The sequence below is a fragment of the Hibiscus syriacus genome, unplaced genomic scaffold, assembly GCF_006381635.1.
Source record: "Hibiscus syriacus cultivar Baekdansim isolate YM2019G1 unplaced genomic scaffold, ASM638163v2 tig00111678_pilon, whole genome shotgun sequence".
NCBI lineage: Eukaryota > Viridiplantae > Streptophyta > Magnoliopsida > Malvales > Malvaceae > Hibiscus > Hibiscus syriacus.
Window position 1 is genome coordinate 15,078 of NW_024063153.1, and position 7,709 is coordinate 22,786.

Sequence of the window (7,709 nt, forward strand, 5' to 3'; positions counted from 1 at the left end):
TATTAAAATTCCTATTTATCCCCTTATAATTTAATCATGACTCCGCCCCGTCAATGATGAGTAGTAGCCGATATCAGGCTTGGCAGGGGAATGTCTCAGGAAAGGCGGGTTAATATACGGCTAATATACAGCATTACCGGATACATTAAATGTATTTAATAAATTCGGTTTAGCGTACCTATTATGTTGACAACTAATAATGTTTTAGGTAGAAAATATGAAAAACTATTAAAAAATTTGGTAACCGGTAAACTTTGGTTATCGGTAAGTATCTATCCTTTTTATAAAAGTGTCCATACTTTTAACATATCAAGTAAATTTTACCGGTTTTGTCATAATGAATCTGGTTTTGTCATATTTTTACCTGTTATATTGTAAATTATCTATCCTTTTTATAAAAGTGTCCATACTTATTTCACTGTGAAAATATATTTATTATTATCTTTAGTTAATATTGTTAAATTTAAAATCTAAATAATATTTTATAAAATATCAAAACAATCAAATAATTTTTTGTGTAAATGAAATTATTAAATTAATATTGTAGGTGGAAAACATGAAACACTATTAAAAAAATTGAAACATAAATTACATAACTTTCAAAAAAGTATATATCATTTTTATAAAAGTGTCCATACTTATTTCACTGTTGAAAACATATTTATTTATATTTGGTTAATATTGTTAAATTTAAATTCTAAATAATATTTTATAAAATATCAAAACAATCAAATAAAATTTGTGTAAATTAAATTATTAAATTAATATTGTAGGTGGAAAACATAAAACACTATTAAATAAATTGAAACATAAATTACATAACTTTAAAAGCAGTTTTAAATCCTAAAAGTGTCGATACTTTTAAGAAATATATCGATCCAAAACGATATACCAGGTAAAATTATGATAAAACCGGTAACAAAATGATAAAACCGGTAAAATTAAAAGTGTCGATACGTTATATAAGGATCGACACTTGTGAATTTAAAGAGAAGCAGTTATAGCGCCTATAATGTGTCGATACTTTAAAAAAAATATCGATCCACAACGATATAACAGGTAAAAATATGATAAAACCGGTATCAAAATGATAAAAACGGTAAAATGATACCGGATATATTGAAAGTGTCGATACTTTCGTAAGTACGTGTAATAAATTATCGACACTTTCAAAGAAATAGGTAATTATCCTTTCGAAAGTATCGACACTGACATAAAAGTATCGACACTTTTGTATTTGTATCGATTAATATAAATAACATATCCGATGAAAATATAAGCTAAATATCCTCTGAAAATAGATAGAACGGACGAGTTTTTGAAATCGAAGAGTAATTGTTGCTGCATTTCAGAAGGCGTTTCTAAAGCGAAGTTTGTTTGTTTGTTGCTGCAGTCGAATCGAAAAGTATGTTGTCGAAACCCTAATTTTTTTTATTACAGTAATCGCGATAGGGTTTTTTATGTGTTGTTTGGGGTTTTGGAGTAAGGAAGCATTTGGGACCGATTGCAGGTAGAAATAGATATTCAAGGAAAACGATAAATGTCGATACTTTTATTAAATATTATAGGTAGAAAATGATATTATAGGTTGTATAAATGTGCCGACACATTTTGGTGTGGCCATTCAAATTCTTTTGAAGAAAACCGTTTTACCACAAGAGTAGTTATCTATATTTGTATATTGAAAAGTGTATGTAACAAAATAATTTGATTTGCGTAAACTGATATATGAAGGAAAAATGGAGTCAATGGGTTGGAAAATTGTTGGTGGAGCAGATGACTTTGAAATTGAGGCCGAGACTCGAAAGCAACCAAAGGGTGGATATATGTACTTCTAGTAAGTATCAATGTCTTTTTGTTATTATTGTTGAAATGGTAATTGGATTAAAGTATCGATAAACTTTAAATTGATTACAAATTTTAAATGTTAACAGTATGGCCGAATGCAAAAGGATGAAGGGAGATGGCACACAGAGCGGTTCGGTATGTAAAATGAAATTGACATTGAGTAGTATTAGTATTTAGTGTTAATGTATTGATTAAGAAACGTTTATGTTTAATATTAGGTGAAAAAAGATGTGAGGTCCAAATGGAATTCAATGAGTGATGCTGAAAAGGAACCTTACATCACACAGTCAAGGAATGATAGTAAAGAATACAAAGAACGGAGGAAAGCACATGAAAATAAGGTATTCATTAAACTTGTAAATACGTTGATACAAAATATAAGAACTATAACATTATATATTGTTAAAAAATGTAGGAAGTTTCGACAAGATGCAGCATTAAAAGGGTGAATTTATTAATTAAACACCTTAAGGAGAAGGGTCAGTTGAATGTGCTGGGAGAAATAGGTTTTGGATCGTTGATCGGAGTAAGGGATCGACCTATTCGGAGGGAATTGTGTCGATCCTTGATGGCACAATTTGACGTCAGTCAATGTATGGCTAAGTATGTGATTATTCATTCCCTCTGGGGTATCGACTGCTGCACCGTATTGGGGGTACAAAACAAAGGCAAAAGTGTTATAGAAGTCTGTAGGAGTAAGAACTGGAAAGCACTTGCCTCCAAATATGGTTTGAATCATAAGGTGACATATACTGAAGTTGAAGAGGATATCAAAAGTGGATCTTACTTGGGGGATGAGCTGAAGGCCCGAGTTCTATTGTACCTTGTCGGTATATTTCTTTGTCCAACGGGTGATACGTCAACGAACAAGGAATATGAAGCTCATTTGCGATGAAGGCTTGAAGGGTGAATTCAATTGGGCTGAATATATCCATTCGAGATTGATTGAATCAATTATCACCTTTAAAAAGGGCAGCCAGAGATACCTCAAAGGGTGCATAGCAATCTTAGAGGTAATGAGTTGAATCACTTTTTTGTGTTTTATATAAAATTCTAATTTTATTATAAATGCAGGTTGCACTGTTCAATTTTTGGTCGGGCTGTGAGGCAGTGCCGGCTTATGAAAGAACCGGAGTGGCACGCATCCGTGCATGGGGGAAGGAAGAGGTGGTTAGAGTGATGGTGAAGTTGAAGTTGGATAGAGGGAAGAAGCAAGAAATGGTAATAAATGTAATTAAATAATATTAAGAATATAATCAATGTCTTAATATTGTAATTTAATTTTTTGAAGGTTATTGGCAAGGATGTAGAGGAGGCAGTGGAGGCAGAGGAGAAGAAAGGAGGGATGGTTGTATTGAGGGAAGAAGTATTGGGGGATGAAGGTGAGTGGGACGACGGTGAAGCAAAACAGAGTAACTTCGACATTTTGATGTCTGAATTGGCTGATATCAAAAAAATCCAATTTGAAATCATGCAAACAATCAAGAGTCGAAGAGAAACTTGATCAAGTCGTAGAGAAACTCGAGAGGCATAAGGGGGTATGGAAGGAAAAATAGATGGAGTGGTGAAAGAAGTAGAGGTGTTGAGGGTGAAGTGGTGAAAGAAGTTTCGGTGTTAAGGGGTGATATTAAGATGGTGACGGGAGAGAATTTGAGGGAGTGGTGAAGGAGGTTGTTGATTTGAGGAGTGAACTTACGGGGGTGAAGGGGGTGGTTGATAAATACTCGGATGAAGGAGCTCAATTGAAGGGTGAAATAAAAGATATGAAGAGCTATGTAGAAAAAAAGTACGATGAACTGAAAAATATGAAGAAGAAAAGAGGGAGGAGGAAGAAGAAGAGATGGAAGAAATGAGGAGGAAGGAGAGGCCCAATGTGCTTATACACCGGAGAGTGTCATAGCAGCAGTTTTGGATTCGGAATGTCCTGCACCCCAGAAGAAGAAGCAGAAGGTAAGTTTAATAAAAGAATACTTAATTTGATTTTTATATGTTGTTGTGACAAAAATTTGTATGCAAAATTGTAGGTTGAAAAAGCGGACATTCCAACTGGAATTGATGACATCGAAGCTGCAATTTGTGATTATTTATGGAATAGCGAGTTAGAATCGGGGTAAGTGAAATATTGTTTTGTGAGTGATATTTAAATATTTCATGACAAGATATTAATCCTAATGATTCATACAGATATTCTGTAATATCAATGGGAAATCAATTCGCTACTGTATACGACGTTGCAACGTTGAAGCCTACAGAATGGGTTGGCGGTGTGGTAAGTAGAAAGTAGAAAATAAATAAAACTTATTGAATATGTTCTGATTGTGTAATTAATTTTGTTAGGTTATCGATTTGCTCGCCTGGACCATATGCTACGATTCTCAAAGTCACACCGGAGGATTGGCTACCTTCCATACCTCTTAGTGGTGAGTTAAATTAATAATATTGAAAAGTAGTGTTATAGACGGTAAATTAATAATGTTTGTTGCGTAATTACAGCAACAGGCGTTGGAAGCCAACAATAAAGAAAGTGTTGAGAATATTTCTACCTTCTGGGGTGTCATATTGGATAACTATGTGAAATTCACGGACTGTGAGAAGGTAAGACACCATACCAATTGCAAATGATGTTTTCGGATATAGAATGTTGAATTTTGTCAAATTGGGTGTGAAATTTGTTGCAGATAATGATCACAATAAACTACCATAATTCACACTGGTATCTGTTGGTGTTGGATATGGTAGATCATGTTGTAACAATATATGATAGTATGTTTACAACTGAAGCAGCTAAACAGAGAGTGAAGGATGCTAAGAGATTGGTATGTATGTATGTATGAAAGGACATTATGTAAATTATAATGCATAATTTTTTTGGTGCATAACTTCTTCTATTTTAATGCAGATTAAAATATTAGATTCTTATAATAAGAAACGCATTTGGGTTGAGTCATGTGGATCTCTAGGAAAGTATCCCTTGAAAAACTTCAAATTTGTGGAGCATAAGAAGAATAAGCAATTGAATGGGTATGAGATGTTATCACAAATAGAAAGCTTAATTTATGCAGTATTCATCATAATTGACATGTGTGGTTTTCAAATTTTGTAACAGATATGATTGCGGCATGTATGTGATGATGTGGATGGAATCGATCGGTTCTACAGGGGCAACTGGTGATTTTGTAAGTGGATAGAAAAAATTGTTTGTGGTAAAATTGTTAAAAGTCGTAGATTGAATGCTGTAGTTGACAATACTTAACGTTCTGACAATTTGAATATAGGTTGGAGACTGGGATCGATCGCGAGTATTAAATGATCTCGTAAGCCACAATCAAAATGAACGAAGACAGGAGATAACAAAAGCCGCAATATTACATAAGAATAACAAAAGGATGCAATGATGTAAATGTCGAGTTAATTTTGTATAAGATTTATAATTTTGTATACGATTTATAATTTTGTATACGATTTTATTTTTTTATGTGAATATAATTATGAATGAGATGAGAAAAGTTAGCAGTATGTTGTTGTACATGTTTCTTATACACATTAAGGGTCATGTCGATACTAATATAGTTTGTGTCGATATTTTTTTTCCAGAATGAATTTTTACAAGGTGCATCAATAAGTGTCGATCCATATATAAAAAAGTGTCGATCCCAAATCATCGAACCAAAAGTATAATGTAATATGTAATTTTTAATCTAACCGGTACAATTATACCGGTTTTATGAGAGAATAAGTCTAAATAATGTGTCGACACTAATATAGTTTGTGTCGATATTTTTTTCCCAGAATGAATTAAAACAAGGTGCACCCATAAAGTGTCGATCCATATATAAAAAAGTGTCGATCCCAAAATCATCGAACCCAAAAGTATAATGTAATATGTAATTTTTCAATCTAACCGGTACAATTATACCGGTTTTATGAGAGAATAAGTCTAAATAATGTGTCGACACTAATATAGTTTGTGTCGATATTTTTTTCCCAGAATGAATTAAAAACAAGGTGCACCCATAAAGTGTCGATCCATATATAAAAAAGTGTCGATCCCAAAATCATCGAACCCAAAAGTATAATGTAATATGTAATTTTTCAATCTAACCGGTACAATTATACCGGTTTTATGAGAGAATAAGTCTAAATAATGTGTCGACACTAATATAGTTTGTGTCGATATTTTTTTTCCAGAATGAATTTTTACGAGGTGAATCAATAAAGTGTCGATCCATATATAAAAAGTGTCGATCCCAAAATCATCGAACCCAAAAGTATAATGTAATATGTAATTTTTTAATCTAACCGGTACAATTATACCGGTTTTATGAGAGAATAAGTCTAAATAATGTGTCGACACTAATATAGTTTGTGTCGATATTTTTTTCCAGAATGAATTTTTACAAGGTGAATCAATAAAGTGTCGATCCATATATAAAAGTGTCGATCCCAAAATCATCGAACCCAAAAGTATAATGTAATATGTAATTTTTTAATCTAACCGGTACAATTATACCGGTTTTATGAGAGAATATGTCTAAATAATGTGTCGACACTAATATATTTTGTGTCGATACTAATTTAAATATCAAGTGTTTTCCACCGTTTATATAGTACTCTTAATCGAGAAACCCTAAACATAAATGCAAGCAGGCAGATCTTCCTCTCCTCTTTCTTCCTTCTACCGTTATCATAAGTGACGATCAGATATTCAGGTAAATTTATCGATATTTTATGGGTTTGATTGATTTCTATATTGGAGTTTTTATCCTGAATGTGTTTGTGTTCCATTGTAATAGGGGTAGCATCCAACCAAAATGGCTCCAAAACGTCAGCGTCAGAAGCGAGGTCTTTCTCAAAGCTCTTCTCAACCCAGTTCTTCTCAACCACCTCCTTCTGTAACAAACGATTCTTCTGAGGAAATCAGGTCCTTCGAAACTCTGAACTTTAGATCCGACATGGAGAAACAAAGATGGCAGACGAGTTTTAAAGTAAGGAAGATTCGTCCCGAACGTGTCATTGACCTGGGTTTCTTGTTTGATGATAAATATGCATTTAGTTTTAAATCCACATTTACATCTTGGGGTTGGCTTGAATTCCTTGGTGTAGAACCAAGATATTATCCCAACCTAGTTAGAGTCTTCTACAACAATGCTTCCTTACAGCACGAGCCTAATAAGACTAATATAATAGGAATTAATACACATGTCATGGGGAAGGATATATATATATCTCCAGAGTCTATTGCGGAGGGTTTAGGTGTAGCGAATACAGGGGATTCAGATGAAAATGGTGTAGATTGGTCTACAATTAAACGGGTTACTAGAAATAGCCCAATTCACCTCGATGTAGAGTCGAGAGTGTTTCACAAAATGCTCACATGGTATATCCGGCCTAGTGGGGGAAACATTCAACGCTTCGAGACAGCGATTATTGGTGGATAGCAAAGTATAAATCCAAAACGGCTCCACACATTGCAAAACTCATATTAATACAATTGTATATATGGTCACAAAGGGAGCAACAATTTCAACTACACTACCATATGGATGTGTCATCACCCATCTGTTGAAGAAGAAGGAAGTTGATTTTTCGCATGACGCCCCTGTTCGATTAACCCGCAAGATTGACATGGTATTTATTAAAAAAGCGGGATATGATTTTGTTGAAAAACTCGGTTGGAAGCGTGTCAAGGAGGTCGGATTAGATCAAGAGAGGGAGGAAATGGACCCCGTTGGCCATGAAGAAGAGCAACCAAGTGGAGACGCAATGATGGAAGAAGCAACAGTTGCAGAGGATGTCACAATTAAGACCGTGATGGAATACATGGTCAATTTTCGGGAGCATATTGATTCCCTTGTGAGTGG